We start from the raw sequence: 23,770 nt of genomic DNA on the forward strand, positions 1-23,770 counted from the left end.
TTTATAATTAAACTCAGTTGAACTTAAAATCTTCCGAATTATTAGGCCGCGTCATGTTTCTTCTAATATGTCCGACGTTTCGACCCCTCCGCTGGGATCTTCTTAGGATCAGGATCTTTTGGTGTCCACTACTGCTAGAGACGAGTTTCGCGTCCACTTATAAAGGGGGAGTTTTCTGACGTTCGTGCTGGAGAAATGATTGTACTGGTTAAAGTTCGTATGGCTACCATTGATGGGCTAGTCATAGGCTAATATTCCCGCTCTGATGCAGAAGAAGGGGCGTTGGTAGCTCATCTCCTGTGGATACCATTGTCGGACCAACGTCATTGGATAGAAAGGCACTATTCCACACTTATGCTGGAGAAGGGTTATTGGTTGAAATGCTTGCGACCGCTGTTCGTTGGTCGTCATCGGTGGCTAGATTCGAAACGGACAGAGCAAGAGAGGGGGAATGTTTACCCAAAATATTATTGTCCACGGAGGTGACTTGCAGCGCGTTGTTTATGCCGCTCACACACCGCGGCCACGTGTTAGCTTCCTTGATGGTAGGGAGCCATTCACCTTGGAGGTTGAGAGTGAGGTCGATCTCCCGTTCCTAGATGTGTTGGTATACAGAAGATCTGATAACACTCTAGGTCACTGAGTGTACAGAAAGCCGACTAAAACAAACAGGTATTTAGATGCCACTTCGCACCACCACCCAGCCCAGAAGCAAGCAGTACTCAACACTCTGTCTTCACGTGCCTTCCGTATCAGCGATGACGACAACTTGGAATCGGAGTAGAATTTTTTAAAGAGGACGTTGAAGGCAAATGGGTATGATAGCTATTCAATCGACAGGACTTTTAGGTGGAACATTTATAATGCTAATAAGAATGATGAGGAACAGCCTTCGCACACCGTCAGGTTACCGTTCGTTTCTGGGGTCACTGACCCCATAAGCAGAATTTTAAAGAAAAATGGTATTCAGAAATCTTTCTTTAGTCAAAAGAAAATAAAAGACATTTTCCGACGGAAAACGGATGCACCTGATTACCTCGACAATGCAGGCGTCTATCAATTGTCATGTGGCTGCGGCAAAGTGTATATAGGCGAAACGGGAAGCACTGTTAAAGAATGCGTTAAGGAACACAAATGGCACATGCAGCTAAAGCAAAGTGAAAAATCGGCAGTAGCGGAACATCAAGAGAACTGTGGCTCTGACATCGATTTTAATAATGTAAGTGTACTGGCTAAAGAAACAAACATTTATATAAGGAAGGTCCGAGGAGCGGTTGCAATTTCTAAGAATGCATCTAATTTCAATAGAGAGGACGGCTTTAGGCTTCAGGCATCGTGGCTCCTCGCCATCAAGGAAGTAAATACGCGGCTGCGGTCTGTGAGCGGCATAGACAATGCGCTGCAAGTCACCTCGGGGGACAATAATATTTTGGGTAAACATTGCCCCCTCTCTTGCTCTGTCCGTTTCGAATCTAGTCACTGATGACGACCAACGAGTAGCGGTAGCAGGCATTTCAACCAATAACCCTTTTCCAGTGCCTTTCTATCCAATGACGATGGCCCGTCAATGGTGTCCACAGATCTACCAACGCCCCTTCCTCCGCATCAGAGCGGAAATATTAGCCTATGACTATGGCCCACCAATGGTAGCCATATGAACTTTCACCAATACTATTACTCCTCCAGCACGAACACCAGAAAAGTCCCCCTTTATAAGTGGACGCGACACTCGTCTCCGACAGTGTTCTAGCAGTAGTGGACACCAAAAGATCCTGAGGAAGATCCCAGCAGAGGGGTCGAAACGCCGAACATTTTAGAAGAAACATGACGCGGCCTACAGAAGATTTTAATTTCAGTGACAATGGCCACGAAAGTCTGCTTACATAAACTCGATGTTCATTACAGTACTGAGAACAGCCACAACTTGAGTTGTTGGCAGACCGATATCTAGTTGGGCCCAGTGGTTTTATTAATTTTGGGACTGACTTTTTACTCATTATTGTTTCGCAGAAGAATAAAGAGAAAGAAATTGACGCATATGTATCGGGCCATGCAGTGACCGTTCAGACAGGACTAGTACTTGTGAATAGGTGGGCTGCGGTTCCGACACTGCGGTCTCCACGCGGCGCTGCGCCTCCTTTCGGCTGTACACGGCGGCGCCTCGTTTGTCTCAGACGCGCGTATTATAAAAGGCCGGCGGACGGGCATCCATCAGCGGGAAGCCAGGGTGTAATCGTGAGGTACGGCCGCGGCCGGCCTTCCGCCACCTGGGAAGGCGTTAGCTGCCGGGGCCCCACTACTGCCGTCGCCCCACTACTGCCGTCGCCGTCGCGACCCTCTCCCGCCCTAATTTACGAGCGCAGGGCGTCTCCCAGAGCCATCTCCTTCCGCGAGCGCGCGCGCGTGTGTGTGTGGGCGTGTGCGGGCTGAGCTGTGGCAGCCGCGAGGCCGCGCCCATATTTCCTGCTTTACGGCCAGAAAAAAGCACCCTCCGCCTGCTGCTCTGCCCTCGGATGTGTGTTTGTGTGTGGGTCGGCCAGCTGTGGCGCGAGCGGTCGCGCGCCGTTGACGACTGTATCTCCAGCTGGCGCAGCTCTTAAGAGCACCCACGGCACCACTCTGTTCTCTCTTAACCCCACTGATTATGTCAGCTTCCTATACAACACCAGGCAAAAGCGCGATACACAGGGCTCTTCAGCAGTCAATTATTCAAAAACAGTCTTAATCGCATTTATTATCATTATACCGCCAACCGGTTTCAACCCGACGTACGGGTCATCTTCTGGGCGTTTACACCATTGGTCGACTGCTGGTGGTGTCACTCCTGACTACAAAACGGTCTACATAGTTTCCTGCCGTTATGTAGACAGGAGTGACACCACCAGCAGTCGATCAATGGTGTAAACGCCCAGAAGATGACCCGTACGTCGGGTTGAAACCGGTTGGCGGTATAATGATAATAAATGCGATTAAGACTGTTTTTGAATAATTGATTAATCATACTAATCGCTGCTTCATCTCGACAACCATCTTGTCCAAAAATCTTCAGTAGTCCCTCCCTACGGATTTTATGCAACACCTTCAAATACCAAACTCAAGATTTTCATATTCTTTCGCCCGCTACACTCAGACTATTCTCTTACAGAAAAAAATGAACAGGAGCCTCATGCAGCAAATGTAATGCAGTGAAATTTAGTACTCCGATACGTTTTCGCTGGAGTCCACAATTTTCCAGTTACCCAAGAAAAAGGACACTTTCGTATGCTTTTCTTGAATATTTCGAAAATTATGGCCTCTAATGAGGGTGCATCCCAATACAAAATTTGGCTACATTAATTTCATACACAAAGATTGTTTAATCCTGCCTAGTCAAATGGTTCAAATGGCACTAAGCACTATGGGACTTAACATCTGAAGTCATCAATCAGTCCCCCATAACTTAGAACTTCTTAAACCTAACAAACCTAAGGACATCACACACATCCATGCCCGAGGCAGGATTCGAATCTGCGACCGTAGCAGCATCGCGGTTCCGGACTGAAGCGCCTAGCCTGCCTAGTCGTTAACCATGGGGAGTCTAGAAAACCTGCTGTCTCGGATCGCTATACAACATTCAACAAATCTTATTATTGAGTTTTATTACAAGAGAAAACTATTACAGTACTTAACTTTATGTTAAACAGATGTGTCGCAAGTAAAGGGTGACAGACAAAATAAGAAATCTCTTGAGTATAACAATTCCAAGTTTGAACTACATAGAATGTGCAAGGAAAGTAATTAGCTTTGACGCTTCTATCTAGTTGGCAGTCTTCAAGCTGCTGTAGAACTGGGCCACGGCCAGTCGGTCGCGGTCCTTATGTCTTCTTCGCGTAGAGGCCGCTGCTGTTGAATCGTCGCCGTGGTGAGGGGTGGGTCAGCTTGCAATTGGCTGACGTCTTCTTCACAGCGCTCTCTGCTCCTTCGTTTCTGACTGGCGAGCCAGCGCCTGTCTTTACGACGTAACAAAGATCGTGTTCATTTTTATCTGTAGGAGTAGCCCTTTGTGAGCAGCAAGTGAGAGAATGTGAAAATAAGTCTCATAGCGCTTAGAGCCACTTGAACCATTTGAGTACGTGGTATTTAAAAGCGTTATGGGTTGCTTAAAATCCACAGCTGGAGCAGCTAAATAACCCTGTGTAAGTACACTACTGGCCATTAAAAATTGCTACACTTCGAAGGTGACGTGCTACAGACGCGAAATTTAACCGACAGGGAGAAGATGCTGTAATATGCAAATGATTAGCTTTTCAGAGCATTCACACAAGGTTGGCGCCGGTGGCGACACCTACAACGTGCTGACATGAGGAAAGTTTCCAACCGATTTCTCGTACACAAACAGTAGCTGACCGGCGTTGTCTAGTGAAACGTTGTTGTGATGCCTCGTGTAAGGAGGAGAAATGGGCACCTTCAGGTTTCTGACTGTGATAAAGGTCGGATTGTGCCTACGGCGATTGCGGTTTATGGTATCGCGACATTGCTGCTCGCATTGGTCGAGATCCAATGACTGTTAGCAGAATATGGAATCGGTGGGTTCAGGAAGGTAACACGGAACGCCGTGCTGGATCCCAACGACCTCGTATCACTAGCAGTCGAGATGACAGGCATCTTATCCGCATGGCTGTAACGGATCGTGCAGCCACGTCTTGATCCCCGCGTCAAGAGATGGGGACGTTTGCAAGACAACAACCATCTGCACGAACAGTTCGACGACGTTTGCAGCAGCATGGACTATCAGTTCGGAGACCATGGCTGAGGTTACCCTTGACACTCCATCACAGACAGGAGTGCCTGCGATGGTGTACTCTTAGACGAAGCTGGGTGCACGAATGGCAAAACGTCATTTTTTCGGATGAATCCAAATTCTGTTTACTGCATCTTGATGGTCGCATCCGTGTTTGGCGACATCGCGGTGAACGCACATTGGAAGCGTGTATTCGTCATCGCCATACTGGTGTACCAACCGGCGTGATGGTATGGGGTGCCATTGGTTACACGTCTCGGTCACCTCTTGTTCGCATTAACAGCACTTTGAACAGTGGACGTTACATTTCAGATTTGTAACGACCCGTGGCTCTACCCTTCTTTCGATCCCTGCGAAACCCTACATTTCAGCAGGATAATGCACGACCGCATGTTGCAGGTCCTGTACGGGCCTTCCTGGATACAGAAAATGTTCGACTGCTGCCCTGGCCAGCACATTCTCCGGATCTCTCACCAATTGAAGACGTCTGGTCAATGGTGGCCGAGCAACTAGCTCGTCACAATACGCCAGTCCGTACTCTTGTTGAACTGTGGTATCGTGTTGAAGCTGCATGGGCAGTTGTACCTGTACGCGCCATCCAAGCTCTGTTTGACTCAAAGCCCAGGCTATTACGGACAGAGGTGGTTGTTTTGATTTCTCAGGATCTATGCACTCAAATTGCGTGAAAATGTAATCACATGTCAGTTCTAGAATAATATATTTGTCCAATTAATACCCTTTTATCATCTGTATTTCTTCTTGGTGTAGCAATTTTAATGGCCAGTAGTGTATGTGACACTGTGGCCCTTCCATTTATTTATTTAATTTATAGAATATTTAAAGACCAATTACCTAGTTCAGTTTTACAGGCAGCATCCTATAGCACTGACCCTTTACTTAGCTTGCCTTCAACAATCTTTCGCCAGTGAGAGGTCCGAACAGACAGGGAAAATGCGGAGGTGACCTCAGTACGTAAGAAGGGCAAAAGAAAGGACCCGTAAAATGACAGCCCTGTACCCTTAGTGTCAGTTTGCTGCAGAATTCTTGAACGTATTCTCAGAATATAATAAAATGGTTCAAATGGCTCTGAGCACCATGGGACTTAACATCTGAGCTCATCAGTCCCCTAGAACTTAGAACTACTTAAACCTAACTAACCTAAGGACATCACACACATCCATGCCCGAGGCAGGATTCGAACCTCCTACCGTAGCTGTCACACGTTTCCGGACTGAAGCGCCTAGAACCGCTCGGCCACCGCAGCCGGCACTTCGGTCCACAAATCAGCACGGATGAAGAAAGCTTCACTTGTGCGAAACTCATCTTCCCCTTCTCGGCCCAGTATCCTGCGAACCATTGATGAAGGGCTACAGGCAGATTCCATATTTCTAGGTTTCTGGAAAGCATTTCACATCGTGCCCCACTGCAGATTTTTAGCAAGGTGTGAACATATGGAAGAGGTTCGCACGTATGTAAGTGGATCCAAGACTTCTTAAGTAACACCCAGCACATTGTTCTCGACGGCAAGTGTTCATCAGATACAGTGGTATCGTCAGATGTTTGCCTCGGAAGTGTAACCGGACCGCTGTTATTGTGTACATACATAAATCGTCTGACTGAGAGGATGAGCGGCAATCTGCGCTGTTTGGTGATGGTGATGTGGTGTACGGGAAGTTGTCGTCGTTGAGAAACTGTAGGAGGACAGTAGGTGACTTAGACAAATTTTCCAGTTGATGTAATGTGTGGCAGCTATCTGTAAATATAGAAATGCGAATGAGAGCTACAAACAATCTAGTGTTGTTCGAATACAGCGTTAGTAGTATACCGTTTGACACAGTCACGTCGAATAATATCCAGACGTAGTGTTTGCAACGCGATATGAAATGGATCGAGCGTGTGTGGACGGCTGCAGGAAAGTTTGTTGTGAGAGTTTTAGGAAAGCATGGTCCGTGTGTGAAAGTGTACAGACAGTAGTGCGACACATTGCTGAGTTGATACGTGCGAACCTCTTCCATATGTTCACACCTTGCTAAAAATCTGCAGTGGGGCACGATGTCAAATGCTTTCCAGAAACCTAGAAATATGGAATCTGCCTGTAGCCCTTCATCAATGGTTCGACTATTTCGGATCCCCATCAGGCCGGATTAAAAGAACACATCGAAGTGAAGACAGGCAACTGGATTTACTATCAGGAAGTTCGATCAACTTGTGAGTATTACTCAGATGCTTCGTGAAATCACGTGGGAAACCCCTGGAGGCAGGACGACATTGTTTTCACGAAACACTGATAAAAGTAAAGGCATTTGGAGTTGACTGCAGTACGATTATATTGCCGGAAACAAACATTCTGCATAAGGATCACGTAGATAAGATAAGACAAATTAGAACTCGCATGTAGACATTAGCTTTTCTCTCTCACTGTTTCCGAATGGAACAGGAAATGACTGGTAGTGGTACAAATGACTGGAAGTGGCACAAGGCACCCTTCGCCATGCACATTTCGGTGACTCAGGGATTACGTATCTAAACGTAGATGTATTATTTTAAACGAGGGTGTCCATATTACGGTTTTCATCATGCAATAACAAAAAAATGGTTCAAATGGTTCTGAGCACTATGGGACTTAACATCTGCGGTAATCAGTCCCCTAGAACTTAGAACTACTAAACCTAACTAAGGACATCACACACATCCATGCCCGAGGCAGGATTCGAACCTGCGACCGTAGCAGTCCCGCGGTTCCGGACTGCGCGCCTAGAACCGTTAGACCACCGCGGCCGGCGCAATAACAAATTTTTCCATTATACAAGGATATATTGTTAGAGCAAATAAAAATCAGAGTAATAATAAAGAGTTGAAAGAAAGTCAGATAGATCAGAAACCACAAATTACTTAGAAAACGGTGGTTGTTAAGTAAAACTGTTAGTAATCTGGAATAGAATAAAACAAGGATTGGTTGTGTAGCAAGCCTTTCCAGAATTAACCTTATTAAATTCGTTTGACAGATGCAGTGTATTTTAAATGAGGCATTGGTAAACCCTACTACGACTTTTATACTCCAATATTTATGTTGGCATAGAAAGACACACTCCAAACAATGACCTAAAATCTACGTGCAGTGGAATAAAAAATGCATATGACTATGTTGTTTGGTCAGGCTCAGTGCCTGGAGTACCCTAGTATATATGATCTATTCAAAATAGTGGATAAGAAGTTTATGTAAATAGATTTTTTGCTGAGGAAGAGATACATCGTTATTTTTATGTTTTATCACGGAATGCAGTTCTGCACGATGTGAGCCGTCACTATCGGCCGTTCTCTTACCATAATCAGTTGAGAATTTTTGAAGGTATGCATGTGTGACTGATCACAAAACGTAATGATGTGGTAATTATAAGCACAGCAATCTGTTTCTCATACTGATATCCATGAGGCTACTGCTTAGTTCGTCACCTGCAGGCGAGTGGAGTGTTCTGTGTGACATTCAGCTAAACCAGGTATGGTTGCAGACTTCCCCGATCACCGTGGCACGCTGTCTGAATGTAAGGAGGGGGAAACTGCGAACGTGCCACATTTAAATGACAGTGCAGTTGCACTGAATGCAACTTGACTTCATACTTCATGTTTCTCAACAAAACAGGTCATAAACAACAATTTTCAGTATTGTTTAATTATCTTTTGCTTGCTAAAGACATTATCTAATTTTTTTCTGATAAAAATTGTCGACCTACAGACAGACGCAGACAATTTACAAATTTTCAGTCAAGCTGCCACTTAATAGTATCTTCCATACACGGAGAAAGCTTTCACACACATTTGCTGATGGAAATATTTCATAACATTAGCAACCTCTTTATGGAGATGTGGAGACTCTTCCAAAGGAAAACAAAGTAGCCCTCGTGCATGGTTCTAAAGCAAAAGAATTTATCTTTTAAACTGGAGTTACACTGCAGATCAGTCCGTTCCATCCGTACGCAACGAGGCTGCTGTCAGCCGAAAGTGAAAACTGTCTCGAAAGCAACTCGAAAGCAGATGTAAGGTTGATTGTGTTCTCAAAAGTTTAGGAAAATAGGTTTGTAATTCTTTCAAGGCTACAATTCTTCAAACCTCTCGTTTCCTTTAAAGCCAGTTAGCTTAGGCAAATGGACAGTTTTTCTTCTTCTCAGAATTTGTCCCTTGCAAAATGCGATTACCTTTTTAAATGCATCCTCATCAAATCAGAAATGTTTCCCACCTTTCAATGTCTTAATGTGGGCAGAAGACAGTCAAGCCCACTTAAAGTGAAAAGTCTGAAAATCCATTTCGGATTATCTAATTTTCGTTCCCGCCCCCCTTTTTCCTTCATAAATTCAGCAATAGGGGATTTTAAATCGAAAAATCGTTCTTGGTATGCTCCCTGACTTAACCAACATACTTCTGTCCCCAATACCGTTCACTCAGTTCCATCGAATGTTGCAACTGACAGTGGAGTAAATAGTACGACTTCAGAAAATTTGCTATTCGTACCATGAATTTCATCAAGTGACCCATGCTTGCAAATTTAGCACAAAGTGCTTCTTGATGTACAGGACAATGAGTCACATGTGTAGATCATTCTAATTTTTCGTTCTTTCAGCGTCAGTTACATGTTTAAATTCTTTCTGCATGGTGTTGTAATGTAGGTTCATAGAAAATTTGCAGTACCTGTTGAATGTTGCGTGAGACATATTGAGAATTCTTATTTTCTCTTCTTTCATTTCCATTCATTTTGAAAGGCTTGCGACGATGGATTGCTGGACTGTTTTTTTTTTTTTTTTTGCTAACAATCATCATATCTGTGAACTTCTTTTATACCACGAAGAAATGGAGAAGGGTAAACAGCGCTGCCACCCGGTTTTGTTGAAGTGAAGAAAGTCGTGCCAACCGAAAACTGGTGCCCAACAAAGCTAAATGAAATTTCGTGCTGTACCGAGTACTTACGAGAAGTACCGAGCAAAGGCGAGACAGGCTCAACCTCGGCTCGCACGTGACCATCACACGGTATTGGCGTGTAGTATGGTACGCTATGGACGAATCTGAGCTAAACGTATCCCGCCTTAGAAAAGATTGACAGATTTCCGGTCTGGCGCAGATGAAAATATCGATTATCTGTATTACTGTATTGCAGAAACGATGAACGATCTCAGAAACAGGTTGCCTATCGAACAGGGGAACAAATATTTGGTTTTCAATATTTCATTTAATTATAGATCGAATTTAAATATTTAAAATGCTGTCATATTTTATTCAGTGAGATACATGATTGTACATTAAATTTTTAATGGAATGTCAGTTATTACCGTTGGAAACTGGCTATATGCATTGAGGCAGCGCAAGTCCCATGTTGTATGCATTCGGTATTTGAGAATGAGAGCACACACACAATTTCAAACCATTCTAAAACTTTTTCTTACTGAGACCCCGACCCCGTCCAAAGTATTGAAAGGAAAAGAAAACGATATCGCTTATTACATTTTCTCTGTTTCTAGAGCAAAACTTAAGAATCAGCCATGACATTTTAATTTACTACTGACTATATCTGCAACACATTTTGCAGACAGTACACTTATATACTACTTAATGAACCTGCAAAATAACATCATTATATGCGAGCTGGGACTTCCTATATGTGGGATTTCGATTCTTTGAAGTATCAAGGTTGATGGGCTTTTAGGTTCTTAAGATTTCGTTTGCATAACTTCATAACAAAAATGTTTTGCGCATGCCGAAAACTCACTAACGCCCTGATAAACTTTGTAAATTTGTCGTAAAACAACTTAAAATCTGTTGTAAATAAAAGTAAAAGGAAAATGTAGTGAAGAGCTTCGAGAACATACTGATGTCAGTTTCATATTTGCACACTGAACAGTTTGTGGGATTGAACGAGTCGAATGAAATATGAGATTAAGTAAGTGCTCTGTGAATGATGTGCAATGCCAGCTCTGGGCTTCCACGTCCTCCTGCCGAAGTGTCAACTCTGACGTAACTTTGAACAGCGTTTGGCACTAGTGCAGCTCAGCAAAATGTAGGTGTATAGCGGAGGTGAAACAGAATTCTGTGGATGATGAAAGTAAGTGAAACAGCAGATTCTTTTCGAGATTATTAGCAAACAAAAGTTTCGCTCTTGCTCTCCGGAATGTCGCACAACTTAATTCGAGGAGCAGTAATAATGAGGACAGAAAAGAATTTAATATAATGTGTTCTTTGTATTAGAAGAACCATTTCTATTTTCTCTTTACACAGATGTGTATAGTGTTGCAGAACTTTTTAACAAACATTTTATAACTGTTACTGACAAGATGGGTTTGTCAGGTTCGGTAGATGCTGCTATGGATTACCTTAGACCAGACATTTCAAGTAACTTCCTTAATATGAATTTGACCCTCACTACCCCAACAGAAATAATGTCCATCATAAAATCTTTAAAATCAAAAACATCTAGTGGGTATGATGAAATATCAACAAAGTTAATTAAAGAATGTGATTCTGAGCTAGGTAACATATTAAGCTATCTGTGTAACCAGTCGTTTATTAGTGGAATATTTCCTGAATGGCTGAAATATGCTGAAGTTAAGCCACTGTTTAAGAAGGGAGATAAAGAAATAGCGTCAAATTTCCGTCCAATTTCACTGTTGCCAGCATTCTCAAAAATTTTCGAAAAAGTAATGTACAGTCGTCTTTATAACCATCTTATCTCAAATAATATACTGTCAAAGTCACAGTTTGGATTTCTAAAAGGTTCTGATATTGAGAAGGCTATCTACACTTACAGTGAAAATGTGCTTATTCATTAGACAAAAAATTGCAGGCAACTGGTATATTTTGTGATCTGTCAAAGGCATTTGACTGTGTAAATCACAATATCCTTTTAAGTAAACTAGAATATTATAGTGTAACAGAAAATGCTGCAAAATGGTTCAAATCTTATATCTCTGGCAGGAAACAAAGGGTGTTATTAGGAAAGAGACATGTATCAAGCTATCAGGCCTCATACAACTGGGAACTAATTACATGTGGGGTCCCACAAGGTTCCATTTTGGGGCCCTTACTTTTTCTTGTGTATATCAATGACCTTTCATCAGTAACATTACCAGATGCCAAGTTTGTTTTGTTTGCCGATGATACAAACATTGCAATAAATAGCAAGTCAAATGTAGTCTTAGAAAGATCAGCCAATAAAATATTTGTGGACATTAATCACTGGTTCCTAGCCAATTCTTTGTCACTAAACTTTGAAAAAACACACTACATGCAGTTCAGAACTTGTAAGGGGTGTCCCAAGAGTATATGTCTAACATACGATGACAAGAAGATAGAAGAAGTGGACAGTGTTAAATTCTTGGGATTACAGCTTGATAATAAATTCAACTGGGAGGAGCACACCACAGAACTGCTGAAGCGTCTTAACAAATCTCTGTTTGCAATGCGAATTTTGTCAGACATAGGGGATATAAAAATGAAAAAGCTGGCATACTATGCTTACTTTCATTCCATAATGTCATATGGGATTATTTTTTGGGGTAATTCATCAAGCCAAGCTAAAGTTTTCCAGGCACAAAAACGTGCGGTGAGAGTTATATGTGGTGTGAACTCAAGAACATCGTGCAGAAGCCTGTTTAGGGAACTAGGGATACTAACTACTGCTTCCCAATATATTTATTCCTTAATGACATTTGTCATTAAAAATATATCACTTTTTCAAACCAACAGCTCAATTCATGGAATCAATACTAGAAATAAGAATAATCTTCACAAGGATTTAAAGTCACTTAGTCTTGTACAAAAAGGTGTGCATTATTCAGGAACACACATTTTCAATAACTTGCCAGCAGCCATAAAAATCTTAACAACCAATGAAATTCAGTTTAAGAGAAGCCTAAAGGATTTATTGGTGGCCAACTCCTTCTACTCCATTGATGAATTTCTTAGTAAAACCAACTGATTTGTATATAAGTACAACATAACTTCTGCACAATTTCAGTGCAGTAATGTGTTCATTGAAAATTTGTGTGTGTGTGTGTGTGTGTGTTAGTATAATCTAACTTCTGCACCATTTCAGTGCAGTAATGTGTTCATTGTAAATAAGTATTACAGTAGTTGTATTACCTTATAAATAAATAAAAAACTTTTTTATTTTAAATTCAGTGCATTAGTATTTGTAAAATTACTCTTAGTGTTCATTAAAAAATGACGATCATTCCACTTTGGACCTGTGGAATGGTACATTAGCTTATTTGTTTTAATTGTAAATATTTGTCATGTATTGTTGTTTTTCTGACATGTTCCACATCCTGGAGGACCTCCTCACTACGGATCAATTGGAATGAAAGTAAATCTAATCTAATCTAATCTAATCTATAATCCTGGTTATGTACATTCATTACACTCATTTAACGAAATGCAGTCAAATTATATTCACTTTTAATAAGGATAAATTTGTGCTTTTCAGGCTTCCTTAATTTCATTTTCTTTTTTTTTTTTTTTTTTTTTTGGAAATTTGTGGTAAGGTTCTATGGGATGAAACTGCTGACGTCATCGGTCCCTAGGCCTCCACACTAATTAAACTAACTTACGCAATTTAAGGAACCATTTACACTCGAGCACAGACGATATTTAATTTACTGAACTTAGATTATATGTATCGGTATTTTAAGACAAGAGAAAGCAAAACAAAGGAATTAACACCGCTCTCTTGTCGCAGCCAGTAGACATCAGCACACTCTTATGTCATTCGTTGTCGTAGAAGGACGTAATATTTTGTGTGGCTCCACAGTTAGGCATATTGATACTTATTTGCAGAAAAGAGTCGCAGAATTAATAACTCGCTCTCATTTGTGAATTATCTGCAATTATTTACATAGAATTTTACGTAAGTGTCATTCATGTCGTAATGTATATGTGGAAATGAATATATGTTTTATTTAATCGTATGCTTTTCTCTGTTTTAGTAGTTTTAACCACCCCATTGTCATGATTGAAAATGGGGTCAGATTTCAGACTTTGTCTACAAAAAATATATAATGAGCCCTGGCTCAGTTCCTTACATCTTCGGACGTACGAAGCTCGATAAATTCACGGCGTAAATTGCATTTACTTTATTGTGTGACCTCAATGAACAATGCTACGTAAGATTTTATGAAACATTAAGAAAATCAATTCCAATCTTAAAGACGAAACAAACTTTAATCTCTCAATTACTTATCCAAACAACAATAATAATTACAGGGTTATTACAAATGATTGAAGCTATTTCACAGCTCTACAATAACTTTATTATTTGAGATATTTTCACAATGCTTTGCACACACATACAAAAACTCAAAAAGTTTTTTAGGCATTCACAAATGTTCGATATGTGCCCCTTTAGTGATTCGGCAGACATCAAGCCGATAATCAAGTTCCTCCCACACTCGGCGCAGCATGTCCCCATCAATGAGTTCGAAAGCATCATTGATGCGAGCTCGCAGTTCTGGCACGTTTCTTGGTAGAGGAGGTTTAAACACTGAATCTTTCACATAACCCCACAGAAAGAAATCGCATGGGGTTAAGTCGGGAGAGCGTGGAGGCCATGACATGAATTGCTGATCATGATCTCCACCACGACCGATCCATCGGTTTTCCAATCTCCTGTTTAAGAAATGCCGAACATCATGATGGAAGTGCGGTGGAGCACCATCCTGTTGAAAGATGAAGTCGGCGCTGTCGGTCTCCAGTTGTGGCATGAGCCAATTTTCCAGCATGTCCAGATACACGTGTTCTGTAACGTTTTTTTCGCAGAAGAAAAAGGGGCCGTAAACTTTGAACCGTGAGATTGCACAAAACACGTTAACTTTTGGTGAATTGCGAATTTGCTGCACGATTCTCTACCGCCCAGATTCGCACATTGTGTCTGTTCACTTCGCCATTAAGAAAAAATGTTGCTTCATCACTGAAAACAAGTTTCGCACTGAACGCATCCTCTTCCATGAGCTGTTGCAACCGCGCCGAAAATTCAAAGCGTTTGACTTTGTCATTGGGTGTCAGGGCTTGTAGCAATTGTAAACGGTAAGGCTTCTGCTTTAGCCTTTTCCGTAAGATTTTCCAAACCGTCGGCTGTGATACGTTTAGCTCCCTGCTTGCTTTATTCGTCGACTTCCGCGGGCTACGCGTGAAACTTGCCCGCACGCGTTCAACCGTTTCTTCGCTCACTGCAGGCCGACCCGTTGATTTCCCCTTACAGAGGCATCCAGAAGCTTTAAACTGCGCATACCATCGCCGAATGGAGTTAGCAGTCGTCCTGAAGTGTCGTTGCACTGTTATGACTGACTGATGTGAGTGCGTTTCAAGCACAACATACGCTTTCTCGGCTCCTGTCGCCATTTTGTCTCACTGCGCTCTCGAGCGCTTCGGCGGCAGAAACCTGAAGTGCGGCTTCAGCCGAACAAAACTTTATGAGTTTTTCTGCGTATCTGTAGTGTGTCGTGACCATATGTCAATGAATGGAGCTACAGTGAATTTATGAAATCGCTTCAATCATTTGTAATAGCCCTGTATTATTACAAATTATTATTATTATATATTATTATTTTATTGTATTTTTATTTGTTAAAGCGAGGACAACACACACAGCCATGCCTGAGGGAGGACTCGTACCTCCGACAGGGCGAGCCGCGCGAACAGTGTCAAGGCGTTCTTTACCGCGCGGCTACCCCGCCGGGCCTAATTTCATTTAATCATATTTTGCTGAATCATCGTACACTGTGACCTTCTGGTTCGTCCATAAAGCAAAACCTCGTGTCATCTTGCCACTGAAGTATTACGAACATTAAGACAAATTATCATCAAGGATTTTCATAGGCAAGATGATATATAACGTCTTACGACAGTTTGTTTTATTTTAATGCTGTAAACAATTGAATATCTAATTACACAGAAATCAAGCAGATGAGTTCAGTAAATGTGTTGTCCGTAGCTAATCATGTTTCCACGTTTAGTAATTTACGGCAGGGGGTTAGAAATGAGAAAACAAGAAAGAAAAAACAATGCTCCTGAGAATCTGAGATTCTAGAGGAACGTGCTGTGAATCAGGAAGTGAGCGTACTTCCCGGAAGTGCCATCGTAACAGTATGTGGCAATAACGGCAAACACGTTTACGACGGGCGGCCACGACTTGTTAGGAAATCCCTGACGGGCAAAGCAGGGGCGGCCCTAAGTGACGCAGGGCAGTCTGACGCCCGCCGGCCGTAAAGGGCGGCTGCCAATCGCATCGCTCCCCTGTCTGGATGGCGATTGCGAGGGGGGGAGTGAAGGGGAGGGGGCGAGCGAAGGTGCCGAGGAGAGGAGGCCACGCGCCGTACGAGCAGGGCGCCGTCAAATGAAGACCTCCCGCATGGCATCTCAAGCATCGTCAGCAACTGGTGAACAATTTAATCGTCTTTTTTTGTACCGTTTATGACACAAATAATATACAAGCATTATCTGTATCTCCCACATGTACATCCACAATGTTTTTCGACGATCTGCGTCCAATTAGTGATGTTTATACATAGCTATAGCTTCTGAATGCACCTAGTCATTGGCATTACATGTCGTTTAGTAGTATTCTTAGCTCACTACATGGCGTTGCCTGGGTATGCATTATTAACCCATCTCGTCCTTCTTCCTCTCTCTGTATATTCCTCCTCCCCTGTCCATCTTCCCATCTCTATCCATCTCATCTCCTCCCTGTCACTGTTAACCTCCTCAGCTCCCTACACTCTGTTCAACAACTCCTGACCCTCTCTCTGTCCATCTCCCCCTCTCACCTGTCCATCTCCTAATCTCCACTCTGTCAGTCTCTTTCTCTCTCATCACTCTGTCCACGTCTTCCTTCACCTAGCCTATCTAACCCCCCTCTCTCCATCCATTTCGTCCTACCCTTCCATGTCCTCATCGGCCTCACCATCTGTTTATCTCCTCCTTCCACCCCTCCGTATCTCCATCTCCTTGTCCTCCACTTTTCTTTGTCTATCACCCCCATCTCAACAAGAGCTTGGTGGTTCTCACCCCTAAAGTATTTCTTTCCAGAAAGTAAGTAGTATGTGTACCAAGTTTGGCTGAAATCGAACAAGTATTTAGTAGGAGCTTTTTACCAGAGGCATCATCCATATGCGCACATGTCATTTATATTTCACATATACACTGAAGCGCCAAAGAAACTGGTATAAGCATGTCTATTCAAATACAGGGGTATGTAAACAGGCAGAATATGGCGCTGTGGTCGGCAACACCTACATAAGACAACAAGTGTTTTGCGTAGTTGTTGGATACGCTACTACTGCTACAATGGCAGGTTAGCAAGATTTAAGTAAATTTGAATGTGGTGTTATAGTCGACGCACGAGCGACAGAGCACAGCATCTCCGAGGTAGCGATGAAGTGGACATTTTCCGTAAGGCCATTTCACGAGTGTACCGTGAATATCAGGAATCTGGCAAAACATGAAATCTCCGACATCGTTGCCGCCGGTAAAAGATCCTGCAAGAACGGGACCAACGACGACTGAACAGAATCGTTCAACGTGACAGAAGTGCAACCCTTCCGCAAATTGCTGCAGATTTCAGTGCTGGGTCATCAACAAGTGCCAGCGTTCGAACCATTCAACGAAACATAATCGATATGGGCTTTCAGAGCCAAAGGCCCACTCGTGTACCCTTGATGGCTGCATGATACAAAGCTCTATGCCTCGCCTGGACCCGTCAGAACAGGCAGTGGACTGTTGACGACTGGAAACATGTTGTCTGGTCGGACGAGTCTCGTTTCAAATTGTATGGAGCATGTATATGTGTACACGTATGGCGACAACCTCATGAATCCATGAACCCTACATGTCAGCAGGGGACTGTTCAAGCTGGTGAAGACTCTGAAATGGTGTGGGGTGTACGCAGCTGAAGTGATACATGACCGCTGATACATCTAGGTATGACTCTGACAGGTGACACGTTGTAAACATTCTGTTTGATCACCTGCATCCATTCATGATCATTGCGCATTCTGACGGAGTGGGCAATTCGAGCAGGACTACGCGAAATCTCACACGTCCAGAATTGCTACAGAGTGGTTTCAGGAACTCTCTTCTGACTTTAAAGACTTCCGCTGCCCACCAGACTTCCCAGACATGAACATAACTGAGCATATCTGGGTTGCCTTGCAACATGCTGTTCAGAAGAGATCTCCACTCCCTCGTAGTCTTACGGATTAGCCCTGCAGGATTCATGACGTCAGTTCCCTCCAGCGCTTCTTCAGACATTAGTCGACTGCATGCCACGTCGTGCCGCAGCACTTCTGCGTGCATATGGGGGCCCTACACTATATTAGGCAGATGCACTGTTTTCTCTGTCTCTTCAGTGTATTTAACGTATTACACACATATTAGTACACATCTTTCATCTGCATCTATAGGGTATTAGGAGCTGTAGTTCCATTTTCAAGCAGCTCTATGTTTATGACATCATATCTCCTGAATCTTATGCTGCAAAATCGTGGACTTTTGCAGGTACATCGAATGGCATATGCCTGTACGGTCTGCGAAATGTGTTAGGAATAGAGTTAGTACCTAAGAGGTAATAAATTGAAATGTCAAGCATGATGCGGCAGTTTTTCACGCATCTCAGTATTTATGCTATCGTATTTCCTGGCCGGTGTGTCGTACAATGATATAATTTTGGAGGTACAATCAGTGGAATATGTGAATACTGTCACGAATAGAGTTAGTGATAAAGGAACAACAAATCAAATGTCATGATTGATGGTGCAGTTTTACTGCACGAACAGCAAATATAAACACTGTGCGACACAATTAAAGGATCAATTTTCGAAACACTATAATAGTCTCCCACAGCGACGCTTAAGTTTGAAATTGGTTCAAAGGAACCTAAACCTTCTCCTCTTTCTCGTCCGAAAGCGTGGCACTTTGCCACGCCAGTCTCGGGCTCGGTGACCCTTCAAAAAGTGTGGTGTCCATATAACGAATAAAAAGCCAGAGTGTAGAAGTTCATGTGAGCTATCAAGTGTCACATTACAAAAAATTTCACCACAATTCTGTCCAATGCCACCAAGCACGTGTCACGATGAAAGGCACGCCACATCCACTCTTACTCCCATTTCACACTTTCCTATCAGGTTTCTGCAATAGAGGTCAGGAGGTCAGAGCCACGACGCCCAGTGTTGAAAGCTTGAAAGCACAGGGTTTTCTTACAGGTGGACGAAAAAAACATTTCAAACACACCACCGCTCACAATAGTTTTGGCAGGTTGTCACAAGGAGTGTAATGAAGCCACCCCTTCCATTGAGGCATTGCTTCCCACATCTACAGCGGTCAAGAAAGACAGTTTGCAGAACGATGAGCAACAGGACCACATCCTTGAGACCATTTACCACTGCTGACAGCCCCGGACGAATCAACCGTTTCCCAAGGAAGTGTTATAGGCCCTGATCTATATTAACGACACAGGAAACAATCTGAGTAGCCATCTTAAATTGTTTGCAGATGATGCTGTCATTTACCTACTTGTGAAGTCATCAGGTGACCAAAACGAATTGCAAAATAATGCAGATAAGATACCAGTACGGTGAAAAAAGTGATGTTTGACTCTGAATAAAGAAAAGTGTGAAGTTATTCACATGAGTACTAAAAGAAATCCGCTAAATTACGAGGCAAGTCACACGAATCTGAAGGCTGTAAATTCAACTCAATACTTACGGATTGCAATTACAAATAGCGTAAATTGGAACGATCACACAGATAATTTTGGTAGAACAAACCTAAGACTGCGATTCATTGGTAGAACACTTAGAAGGTGCAACAGGTCTACTAAAGAGACGGTTTACACACGCTTGTTCGCCCTGTTCTAGAGTATTGCTGTGCGGTGTGGGATCCGCAACAGGTGGGACTGACGGATAACATCGAAAAAGTACAAAGAAGGGCGGCTCTTTTGTATTATCGCGAAAGAGGGGAGATAGTGCCACTGTCATGATACATGAATTGGAGTGGCAATCATTAAAACAAAGTAGTTTTTCTTTGCGAGGGCGCTCTTTTCATGAAATTTCAATCACCAGATTTCTCCTTCGATTGCGAAAACATTCTGTTGGCACCCGGGAGGCCCCGTATGGGGCAGGTCCGGCCGCCTTGGTGCAGGTCTTATTACATTAGACGCCACATTGGGCGACCTGCGCTCCGGATGGGGATGGAATGATGACACAACACCCAGTCCCTGAGCGGAGAAAATCCTCGACCCAGTCGGGAATCAAACTTGTGCCCTTTAGTACGGCACTCCGTCACGCTGACCATATATATATATATATATATATATATATATATATATATATATATATATATATATATAATCTCATTTTGTTCATTTTCGTTCGTTGTATCTGCTCTGGGCGAACGTCGCAAGACACCTGTTTCAGTTCGTCGTTGATCCATTAACTCAATTTTTTTTATTATAGAGGGCAGCTAACCCTCTGACCGAACACTCTGAGTTACCGAGCCGGCTACCATTCAGCTATCGGGGCGGACATAGGGAGAAAGGAACATCACGATAAAATAAGAGAAATCAGGGCTTGCACGGAAAAATTCTCGCTTTTCCCGCGCACCGTTCGAGAGTGGAACGGTAGAGAGAGAGCTTGAAGGTGGTTCATTACACTCTCTGCCAGGCACTTTATTGTGAATAGCGGAGTAATAACTTAGATATATATGTAAGGACATTGCTGGCCAGTAACCCCTTTGAACGTTATCGCACCCCTTTGAAGTGCAGTGCGACCGCAAATTTTGCTCTGATCTACAGAGTGGAGCATTACAGATGGTTCAAATCCGTTGTAGTGGCATCAAAAGATGGGGTGAAATGAGGGTAAGAGTGTATGTGGCGTCCTTACAATGGCATGCCACGATCACAGTGGTGTTGGAAGGAATTGTGGTGAAATTTGTTGTAGTGTGACATTATTAATCCACCTTACACGTCACATGAGCTTCTCAGTTCCGTTCTTTTGCGTCGATTGACACCTTGCTGTTGAAGCGTCGTGGTGACCGAGAGTGACGTCACAGAGCGTTATGCTTTTGTACCGTTACAGAGAGGGTTGCAGGCACCCATCGGTCAAATTTAAAACTTCTACGTCCGCATGGGAGACAATTACGGTGTATCGAAAAACTGATTCTTTAATTGTGTTGCGCAGTGTAGTAAGCGGTAAACTTTCTTCCCTTTGTCGTTTTGTCAGCGAGAAAAAGTTTTGTAAAGGTTTGAAATTATGTGTAAAGTTGTTGCAAGTCACTAAATGATCTCATTCTAAAATTTTTTGAGTTGCACGTCTTCTGACTTCACCCTCTTCATCTCGGAATAGCACTTCCACCCAAGATTATTATTATTTGCTGTATGTATTCCAATCTCTGTATTTCTCTACAGTTTTTACCCTTTACAAGGTGCGTCTGAAAGTTCGGTGAATGATCTCAGAAAATAAAGGAAACATATGTTACAAACAGAATACCTTAACTGGCCCTCAAAGTACTCACCATTAACTACAACTCACTTCTGACATCGATTGTAATACTTTTGGGAACAGTCAGCAAACGCATCTTCTGGAATCGCTTGCGGCACGTGGTCACTCGTTTTTGGATAATAGCAATGTTACAGGAGATGAGATCTGATGCCACCAATACGATAGGGTCACCTAACGACAGTCAGTGGCAAGGTGGTCATCGTCTCCACTGTCTCCTTCGGGTAGAAACTCATGGTGGATCAAGTCCTTGTTATCGAAAAAGGCGATCAACATCGTCTTAATCTTGGATTTTGTAAGAGCCGACATGTTTTGGCAGGCGGGGAAGCGATGCTCACCATGACACTGTCGATCGCTTCTCCTCCGGATCGCACTTGTAGCACTGGGTCTCGTCTCCTGTAATGAAGCGTGTAACCGACAACGCGTCACAACGGTACTTCGAGTGATTCCACAAGATGCCTTTGCTGACGGTTCCCAACAGCCTTACAATCGATGCCAGACGTAACTTGTAACTAATAGTGATTACCTTAAAGGCCAGTAAAGGTATTTTGTTTCTAACCGCTTCTTTTCTGAAACAATTCAGTGAAATTTTCAGACACACCTTGTACATCTCCCTATATTACCATCGAAGTTACTCTCCTGATATCATAACAAATATTCCATCGCCTTGTCTCTTCTTTCTTTCTATCGGTTCTTTCCGTATGTTACTTTCCCCGCCTTTTCTGCGGAGAAAAACCTCATACCTTATCTCAATAGTCCACCCCATTTTCTAAGTTCTTCTGTAGCATCACATCTCAAACACTTCTGGTTTTCCCACTGCCGTGATACACTACCATACGATGCTGAGCTCCAGATGTACATTCTCAGAAATTTCTTCCTGAAATTATTGCCTTTGTTTCATATTAGACTTCTCTTAGTCACGAATGACCTCTATGACATTATCGATCAACTTTCTCGGGTCAGTTGACAGTCGATGGTCGGAGTGCTGACACATTATCTGCAAATCCAGTAATGCTGGCAACTGATGGGTTATGCATGGGGATCGTATCAACCTGTACTGCATCAAAACAGCCTGAAGATAATGCAATGAAGCGTCGAAACTGGTAGCGACAAAATAAAATAAAATCATAAGGACGGCTGTAGGTGTTTTTATTTTCTGTCATGATCAAGAGTAGGCTGAAGCTCAAAAGAATTGTTCTGATGAATGAACGTGGAGACAACTGGGATACTGAAATAGTATGGAGGAACGATATGTGTTTGCAGTGGTCTAAGGCTGTAGGTACCACAGTAGACAGTTCAATGAAAGAGGAATGGACATCTCTAGGATGGGCAATAATTGAAGTTAGAGAGACACATGCAGGGAGATTAAGTTCCTACCAATGTCGTTTTACGACATCCGCAATTCTAGATTTGGCCTCCAAAAACCACGAACGAGATTTTCATATTCTCTCGCTCGCTAAGCTCAAACTGTTGGACCTACAGAAAGAATGAATAGGACATTTTTGTGGGAATTTTAATTTAGTTAAGTTCTGCACTCGGATACGTTATCGCTAGAGGCCGTAGTTCTCGGATTACTCAAGAAAAACGTACAGAAGTGAACTTCAAAAGTACCCCCACTCCTACACTCAGCACTCTTAGTATTTCTAGTATGTCGCTCACGACACCCCCTCCTACCACTATACAAAAATTTGCAACTACACGAATTATTTTCCACATTCAACATTTTTTTATCGTCATTGACTGGCCTTACCTACAAAAAGGTCGTGTTCATTTTTTTCTGTAGGACTAACAGTTTGCGCGTTGCGAGCGAGACAATATGAAAAGCTCGCGCTTGGTTTTTGAAGAACAGATGTAGAATAGCGGGTGACATAAAACGAGATTGGTAGAGGCAGCCGAATCATAGTGATTCAAGTAAGGTAAATGCGAAAGAACATGGGGTACCAGGAGAAATACCCACAGCAATAAAAGTTTTGCGTCACCCAGGATCCCAGAACCCCTGAAGGTAGACGTTGACTGTGTATATTGTATCACAGACACAGTCCGTTTGACAGTTCATAGATGTCACTAAACCCGCCCAAAGATGCAAACAACCATGCATGAGCAGCTTCTATTAGAGGGAGGGGGTCGGACAGCCGATCAGTTCCAATTCCAACAGAAAGGAGGTACAAGGCTAGTGTTGTCTGTAGTTCAACCATGCCTAGACGGTCAATACCGCGGTTCGTTCGCCTCCGCATTGTTACTTTGTTCCAGGAAGGGCTCTCAACAAGGGAAGTGTCCAGGCGTCTCGGAGTGAACTAAACCGATGTTTTTCGGACATGGAGGAGATACGGAGAGACAGGAACTGTCGATGGTATTCCTCGCTCAGCCCGCCCAAGGGCTATTCTTGCGTTGGATGACCGCAGGCTACGGATTATGGCTCGGAGGAACGCTGACAGCAATGCCACCATGTTGAATAATGCTTTTC

The sequence above is a fragment of the Schistocerca nitens genome, chromosome 8, assembly GCF_023898315.1.
Source record: "Schistocerca nitens isolate TAMUIC-IGC-003100 chromosome 8, iqSchNite1.1, whole genome shotgun sequence".
Classification (NCBI taxonomy): Eukaryota; Metazoa; Arthropoda; class Insecta; order Orthoptera; family Acrididae; genus Schistocerca; species Schistocerca nitens.